The sequence below is a fragment of the Cetorhinus maximus genome, chromosome 2 (assembly GCF_964194155.1).
Source record: "Cetorhinus maximus chromosome 2, sCetMax3.hap1.1, whole genome shotgun sequence".
Classification (NCBI taxonomy): Eukaryota; Metazoa; Chordata; class Chondrichthyes; order Lamniformes; family Cetorhinidae; genus Cetorhinus; species Cetorhinus maximus.
Window position 1 is genome coordinate 38,737,031 of NC_135880.1, and position 9,089 is coordinate 38,746,119.

At 43.6% G+C, this 9,089-nt stretch overlaps 1 protein-coding gene across 1 annotated transcript in view; it reads right to left on the bottom strand.

The window, feature by feature from the left end:
• aggf1 (angiogenic factor with G patch and FHA domains 1) overlaps positions 1 to 2,227 on the bottom strand; it is a 58,645-nt gene extending 56,418 nt beyond the window's left edge. Inside the window, exons 1-2 of the mRNA XM_078563416.1 lie at positions 2,142 to 2,227; positions 1,947 to 2,028 (exon numbers count right to left, since the gene is read on the bottom strand). The gene's annotated coding sequence lies outside the window, so the exon portion shown is untranslated. The remainder of the gene's footprint in view (positions 1 to 1,946; positions 2,029 to 2,141) is intronic.
• Between the last annotated feature and the right edge of the window lie 6,862 nt (positions 2,228 to 9,089).

Sequence of the window (9,089 nt, forward strand, 5' to 3'; positions counted from 1 at the left end):
CAGATGTTGCATTACAGGAGGTGCCATCTCTCAGAGGACTGAGGCCCAAATTGTGCTATCAGCTGGCTCTTTGCCATGGAAGAGCAGAGCTCTCCCACTGTCCCGGCCAATATTTAACCTTAACATACAAAAACAGTTTTAGTCATTTATCGCATAACAGATTGTGGGATCCTACTGTTCACTAGTTGGTTTCCACGTATCCCTACATTAGAACAGTGATAATACATCAAAAGTATTTTGTTGACCATGAAGCACTTCGGCACTTCCTGGGGTCATGAACATAAATTAGCTATTTCCTCCTTTCCTTTGATTTCAAAATACTGATTTTAAGCTGTGCAAAACACTTTTTTCACTCTCACTTTGTCTATTAGAAAACATTTCATAGTCACAACTTCTGTATAAGTTCCAAGGATTGAGGTGTGAGTTAAATTTGCCTCTCTTGACACATCTCATTCAGACTTCTTGCTTGAGTAAAGAGCAGGGGACTAAGTTGGCTTTATCAGCCATCTCAGAACTAATCAAATCGAACCGGAGTGCAAGCAAGACAAAAATTGCTGGAAAAACTCAGCAGATCTGATGTGGAGAGGAAGACAGAGACAGTCTCCCCTGCATTGGAGAGACCAAATGCAGACTGGGTGACCGCTTTGCGGAACACCTTCGGTCTGTCCACAAGAATGGCCCAGACCTTCCTGCTGCTCGCCATTTCAACAAACCACCCTGCTCTCATGCCTACATATCCATCCTTGGCTTGCTGCAATGTTCCAGTGAAGCTCAACGCAAACTGGAGGAACAGCACCTCATTTTCCAATTAGGCACTTTATAGCCTTCTGGACTCAACAATGAGTTCAACAACTTCAGATCTTGAACTCTCTCCTCCATCCTCACCCCCTTTTTTCTAATATATATATACACACACACACATATATATTTTTTCTTTTCCCACCTATTTCTATTTATTTCCATCCATTGTTTTATCCCCACCTTTTAGCCTATTTCGATCCCTTGTCCGCACCCCACCCCCACTAGGACCATCTGTCACTTGCTCATCCAACTTTCTACCCTTAATGTCACCATTAGCACATCCTTTAGCTAATAACATTACCATCAACACCCCTTTGTCCTTTTGTCTATGACATCTTTGACAATCTCTTCTTTGCCTCCACCTATCACTGGTCCTCTATCTAGCTCCACCTGTCCTCCCCCCACCCCCCTCGCTTAAACAGCTTATATTTCACCACATTTCTATTCCTCGTCAGTTCTGATGAAGAGTCATACGGGGTCGAAACGTTAACTGTCTTCCACTCCACAGATGCTGTCAGACCTGCTGAATTTTTCCAGCAATTTTTGTTTTTGTTTCAGATTTCCAGCATCCGCAGTATTTTGCTTTTACGCAAGCAAGACATCCTGGATCCGACAGACTGCCCAAGAATTGGTTAGTTATCAAAGGGGCGGCCAAAAAAGGCTTTTGGTGTTGCACGATTCTAAGCACAAAAAAAAAATCCCAACTCCCCTAAACACACACTTTGATCCATTCTTTTTAAAAGACCCTCGTATTCCACACAGTATGTAAGATATATCCCAAGAACCTGAAAAACTACAAATGCACGACGAGAGAGAGAGAAAGAAAGAAAGAAAAAGACAGGGAGATCACCACCCGCAAAACTGGAAATAAGGACAGAAAATACTAGAAATACACAGCATCCATAGGGAGAAAGGAAGGCGAACGTTTAAGGTAGAAACACTCGATCTGAACTGTTTTAAAGCTCGCTCAATTCTAACCGAGGCCTTTACACCCGGAACATTGCCCTGTCTCCTGGGGTTACCGCTGCGAGCGGACAAGCTGCGCCTTCAGTCCCAGGTTCCCCTTCCTCCTTCCCTCTACAATGCACATTATAAGGGAGGAGCCAGGGCCGGAGCCCGGGCGCTTTCCCTTCCCTCTGGCTTACCATGAAAATCAACGATAACAGGCCCAGCTCCCAGTCTCCGCGCCTCAAGCTCAAGATTTGACCCTGGCCTCACATGACAGACCTAAAAAAGCAAATAAATCACATTACTGCCCGGCACCCACTACATCCTTCTCACAGCAAAATTTATTTCGCGTTCCGTCAAACTCAAAAACAATTGCTGCAAAGCTGCTGTACTTCGCAAGCGCAACACCACCCGCCATCTTAGTATCTAGTCGCCGCTGTCCCTCAACGAGGTCACGTCATCGTTAGGCGTAACGTCCAATGCACGTCACGTCAATCGGGCGGGCGCGCACGTTGGCTGTTTTACCTCCCCTCCCCCCCCCCCCCACCCCTTTCTGCAGGACATGGGTGTACCTTTTACACCCTAGGGAAATTGGGTCCAAGGCACTTGGGAGAGTTTTTAACAGACACTTTCAGAAAAATGAAAAGGAGAAGATGCTGGGAAGGGAAACACAGAGTAACTTATTTAGCACCTGCAAAGAGAAAAAGACATAAAAACAAAAAACTACTGCGGATGCTGGAAATCCAAAACAAAAACAAAATTACCTGGAAAAACTCAGCAGGTCTGGCAGCATCGGCGGAGAAGAAAAGAGTTGACGTTTCGAGTCCAACATGACCGTTCAACAGAACTGAGTATAGTTAGGAGAGGGGTGAAATATAAGCTGGTTTGGGTGGGGGGGCGGGGAGAGAAGTTGAGGGCGGAGGTGGTTGTAGGGACAAGCAAGCAGTGATAGGAGCAGATAATCAAAAGATGTCACAGACAAAAGGATCAAAGAGGTGTTGAAGGTGGTGATATTATCTAAGAAAATGTGCTAATTAAGAATGGATGGCAGGACACTCAAGGTACAGCTCTAGTGGGGGTGGGGTGGAAAGACTGACAAGGTATTAGTTGTAGATTTAAAAATAATGGAAATAGGTGGGAAAAGAAAAATCTATATGCCCACGCAGAAGATGCAACACCTGAACCCTTCACTTCCTCTCTCCTCACCGTCCAAGGGCCCTTTCAAGTGAAGCAGCATTTCACTTGCATTTCCCCTAACTTAGTCTACTGCATTCGTCACTCCCAATGCGGTCTCCTCTACATTGGAGAGACAAAACGCAAACTGGGCGACCGCTTTGCAGAACACCTGCGGTCTGTCCGCAAGAAAGACCCAAACCTCCCTGTCTCTTGCCATTTTAACACTCCACCCTGCTCTCTTGCCCACATGTCTGTCCTTGGCATGCTGCATTGTTCCAGTGAAGCCCAACGCAAACTGGAGGAACAGCACCTCATCTTCCGACTAGGCACTTTACAGCCTTCCGGGCTGAATATTGAATTCAACAACTTTAGATCTTAAACTCCCTCCCCCCATCCCCACCCCGTTTCTTCCCCCTCCCTTTTGTTTTTTTCAATAATTTATATAGATTTCTCTTTTCCCACCTATTTTCATTATTTTTAAATCTACAACTAATACCTTGTCAGTCTTTCCACCCCACCCCCACTAGAGCTGTACCTTGAGTGTCCTGCCATCCATTCTTAATTAGCACATTTTCTTAGATAATATCACCACCTTCAACACCTCTTTGATCCTTTTGTCTGTGACATCTTTTGATTATCTGCTCCTATCACTGCTTGCTTGTCCCTACAACCACCTCCCCCCTCAACTTCTCTCCCCCTACCTTAAACCAGCTTATATTTCACCTTTCTCCTAACTATACTCAGTTCTGTTGAAGGGTCGTGAGGACTCGAAACGTCAAGAGAAAAAGACAGGTTGGCGGATAAAGTGCTGTGCACAGTTTTGGTCTTCTTACCTAAGGAGGGACAAACTTGCCTTATAGAGGGAGTGTAACAAAAATTCACTGGACTGGTTCCTGGGATGAGGGGTTTGTCCCATGAGGAGAGATTGAGTAGGTTGTGCCTATGTTTCCTAGAATTTAGAGGTGACCGCACAGAAACATGCAAAATCCTGAAGATGCTTGAAAATACTGGGAGGATGTTTCCCCTGGCTGGTGTTAGAACACGGGGTACATAGTGCCACAGTGTCAGAATAAGAAGGTCAGCCATTTGGGACTGAGATGAAAGGAAATTTCTTTACTTAGAGGAATTCTCTACCTCAGAGAGCTGTGGATTCTCAGTCATTGTGTATATTCAAGACAGAAATAAATAGATTTTTGAGTATCAGGGAAATTAAGAAAAATGGCAATAGTGCGAGAATGTTGAGTTGAGGTAGAAGATCAGCCATGATCTTATTGAAGGGCTGAGCAGGCGAAGTGCCTAATGGCCTATTCACTTGGTAATACAGAACTTGAGTATTGCTTTGTCATGAAAATATAATAATTCTCATAATATTATTGTGATTTATTTTATGAGTGGGTTAATAGCAGGATTTAATTGAATTGGAGACAGCTGGTCTGGAGCTTTTGAGTCATCAGATAAGAAGCTAGGTTTGAAATGCTAAATACGTAAACATGGCTGAAGTTTTAGAATGTGAGGTGTAAGGAAAATTTGCATTTATAGATAAATTAGGTTAGTCTAAATTTCAAAGAGATGGTAAGATGTTACACCTAGCCAGAAGAAGCTAAGCTAAACGTGTTTATTTTTTCCAAATATTACTGATAAAATCAGCACGATGAAAAGATTTATATTATGAGAAAGGTAAAGTTCCAAAGACATGTTGGAACAATGGAATTTGCATTAAAAAGGGAGAAACCTGTACAAAGAAGATTAAGTTATGTGTAAGAGGAGAAGGCATTCTAAGATCTAACACAGGTGTGAAAAGCTTAAAGCATCTGTGCATCAAATTGCTGTCTACAGGAACCGGAACTGAGAATACTCACTTTGAAACTCACTGACCAAGGTATTGTGTTGCTTTGCCTGGGCCTGTTTAAATCTTTTTTTTTGCTGTTGCCTTGACGCGGGTGTAACTGAAGCCAGATTAATTAGGGGTTTTAGGAGTTATTATAATAGTAATTTATAGATCTATGCATGTGCTTGAAATCTTTTCTTTTGTTAATAAATGTTTAATTTAGTTTTCTGAAAAACCTCTGAAGTCATGGTAGTCTTATTACTTCTGAATTCAGGGCACACATCGCAAAATAAAATATAAATTGCAAAAAAGTTGTGACTGCGTGGTCAAGTTTCCCTTGCGGATTTCATCCGCCTGGCACACATCATCTGCCATGTCATAACATGCTTAAAAAAGGGACATGGTGTTAAAGCTTTCCATCTTGCACTGATCAGGACGGACACAAGAATGCCAAATTTCAAAGGGAGCAACAATTTATACTGTATGAGAAAGGGGTGCTGATTAATTGGTAAACTGGCGCTGTTTGGTTGAGATGTTGCCATGCACTAGAGACATACTTTTGTTTATTCAGAAAGTATGCAGGGTCTGGACATATTCCTTTGGCCTGTATATGAATATACATATGCAGCCTCTAGCAAGCATAAGTGAGCTGCATTGCGAGCCTGACTGATAATATTAAATTGGTTGTTAGTGTAATTGTTAGCACACTCAGGACTGTTCAGTAAGTGCTGCCCATTCGCGGAATCACAACTAATGTTAGACATCATGTTCTGAGTTTTGCAAGCACAGATTGGTTGAGTATGGTCAGCACTCTACCTATTGTAAACAGCAAAAGGGACTTGCTGTTTGATATGATCTGCCATTCATTCGATTTGCATACCTGGCATTGCCCAGCACTGAAATTCATCCACCATGTTACTCAAATGTGTGGTAAGCAGAATGTTTCTTTGCCTTGACAGCAGCACGGTAGCAATAAGGGTAATGATAATCAGAGAGTGGCAGGAAGGAACAGAACATACGCCAACAGAGAAAGTTGCAAAATAGTAAAAAAGATATAACAGAAGGCTCTGTATCTGAATGTATGTAGCATTTGTGACAAAATAGATAAATTGTTAGCTCAAATAGAAATAAATATATATGATATGACAGCCATTACAGAGACATGGCTGCAAGATGATGAAGGCTGGAACCTGAATATTCAAGGGTGCATGGCATTTCAGCATGAACGGGAAGCTAGGAAAAGATGATGGGGTAGCTCTGTTAATTAAGATGACATTAATACAATAGTGAGAGATGACCTTAGTTTTAAAGATCAAGATGTAGAATTAGTTTGAGTAGAGATAAGAAATAACAAAGCTAGGAAGTCACTTGTGGAAGTAATTGATAGGCCCCCTAACAGTAACTACACTTTAGGAGGTTATACAGTAAGAAATAATCAGGACTTGTGAGAAAGGTAATCATGGGTGATTTTAATATACATATAGATTAGACAAATCAGATTGGCAGAGGTAGCCTGAATGATGAGCTCATAGTGTTTTTGGGACAGTTTGTTAGAGCAACACATTCTAGGACCTAACAAAGAGCAGGCTATCCTAGACCTAGTAATGTGCTATGAGACAGGATTAATTAAGCATCTCACAGTAAAGGCACCCTTATGTAGCAGTGATCATAACGTGTTTGAATTTCATATTCAGTTTGAAGGAGAGAAGAGTGGGTCTAAGCCTAATGTTTTAAACTTAAATAAAGGCAATTATAAGGGTATGAAGACAGAGCTAGCTAAAGTGAACTGGGAAATTAGATTAAGGGGTAGGTCAATAGAGATGCAGTAGCAGACGTTTAAGGAAATATTTCATAACACTCAGCAGAGATACATTTCAGCAAGAAAAAGACTCTAGGGGAAGGACAAACTATCCATAGCTAACTAAGGAAGTTAAAGGTAGTATGAAATTGAAAGAAAAAGCATACAATTCTGTGAAGATTAGTGGCAGGTCAGAAGATTGGACAGAATATTTAAAAAAATCAAAGAATGACTTAAAAAAAAGGAGGGAGAAATTAGATTCAGAGAGAAAGCTAGCTAGAAATATAAAAATAGTAAAAGTTTATACAGGTATTTAAAAAGAAAGAGTAACTAAACTGAGCGTTGGTCCTTTAGAAAGTGAGTTTAGGAAATTAATAATGAAAAATAAAGATGAATTGAACAGATACTTTGTGTCTGTCTTCACTGTAGAAGATGCAAATAACATCCCAGAAATTACTGTAAATCAAAAGGTGAAAGGGAGGGAGGCATTTAAAATAATTACAATCGTCAGGGAAAGGGTACTGAGGAAATTATTAGAACTAAAGGCTAACAAGTCCCAAGGAACAGAATTTTACGTCCCGCGGGCGGACCCAATTGGGCGTAAAATAGCGCGCGATGACGTCTGGCGAGCATCCTGATGTCATCATGCATTTGCGCTCGGCGAGCGTGAGCGTGTACCAGAACCGCGCCTGCCATTAATTAACAGACCACTTAAGGCCATTAACAGTCAAACTGACAGCAATTTTTTGTTGCCCGTGTGATTTCGTGCTCGCCGCAAGGGCAAAACGGGCAGGCGGCCAGCCGACATTTTCAAAAACCTTATCCAAGGCTGGATAAAAAGGCATTGCCAGTGTGAGGAGTTTAGGAGATTGTTTGCTGCTGGTTGCTTTTTGGTACTTGGCAGCTTCATCTCTGTTCTGGACTTCATTCTTAGCATTTCCAGGCTTCATTTCAGGACTCCTTGGTACCTGCAAGGCCCCTGGAGGATTCTGACCGTGTGGACCCATCCAGGTATCAGACAGTCTTCCGTTACCCTGGTAATGGGGATTGTGGTCTTCACTGGTGTCACCTCCTCTGAGGAGGAAGAGAGGGGCAGAGGGGAGAGGAGGCCAGGTGTCCCAGTGCAGCTTCCAGGGGAGGGACCTGTGGAAGGAGCGGTGCAGACACAAGGGGCCCAGGGCCAGCAAGAAGTCCAAGATGGAAGGGGCCGCAGAAGGCGCCACTATCCTGCTGCCAGGGTTTACAGGCGGCGATGCAGCTACCTCAATATGTCTGAGGGGGAATGCCAAATGAGGCTCCACCTCTCAAGAGAGACAGTGACCTCCATTTGTCAGATGATTGGGCCTGAAGTCAGCTCCGACTGTGTGGGTGGATACCCCATGGCAGTGACTCTGAAGGTCACAGTGGCCCTCAACTCCTAAGCCTCCGGCTCTTTCCAGGGGTCTGTGGGGGATCTGTGTGGAGTCTCCCAATCAGCTATCCACAGTTGCATCAAGCTGGTGACAGAAGCTCTGTTCAGACAGGTACTGACCTTTATTCTTTACCGTACAGATGAGGCCAGCCAGGCTGAGCAAGCCAGAGGCTTTGCAGTGATTGCTGAGTTCCCCCGCGTCCAGGGTGCCATTGATTGCACACATGTGGCCATCAAGGCGCCAGTGGGTCAGCCGAGTGCCTTCATCAACAGGAAGGGATTCCACTCCATGAACGTGCAGATAGTGTGTGACCACAGGATACAGATTCTGCAAGTCTGTGCAAGGTACCCAGGCAGCTCCCATGACGCTCACATCCTCAGACACAGACTTGAAACGTTAACTCTGTTTTTCTCTCCGCAGATGCTGTTAGACCTGCTGAGTTTGTCCAGCGTTTTCTGTTTTTGTTTTTAATTTCCTGCATCTGCAGTATTTTGCTTTTATTTACACCTTGATGCAAGACTCCTTCAGCTAGGCTACCAACGATCAGCTTTAAACGCATGTGAGGGCCGCCGCCTCCCATCCTGGATGTCTGAAAGGACCCTTTCATTTGAACACAAAGAACACTCGGGGCAGAATTTTGCCATCGGTGAGCAGGGGGCGGGGCCCGTTCGCCGATGTGTAAAATGACGTTGGGGGGAACCCCCGACATCATCCCGCCCCATTTAAATTTTCAGGAAGGCGGGGACAAGGCAAAATCAGCTGTGCACCTGCTGATCTGTCAATGCCAATTGAGGCCATTGACAGGATCATTTAAACAATTAAAGGACCTGCCCGTCCAACCTGGCGGGGAATAGAAAAAACATGAAACCTCATCCATCAGCAGGATGAGATTTCATGTAGGGATTTAAACAGTTTAATAAAGTTTTACTGTAATTTATGAACATGTCCCATCTCATGTGACATTGTCACATGAGGGGGACATGTTAAGGATTTTTTAAAATTTCTATTTTTAATCTTTTTAAAAGTGCCAGTGAGCTCCCTGAGGCAGCACTTAGCCTCAGGGAGATGTGCGCTCTTTCGTGCACATGCGCGAAAGTGTGCACTCTCGCTTTTGGGGAATCCGCCC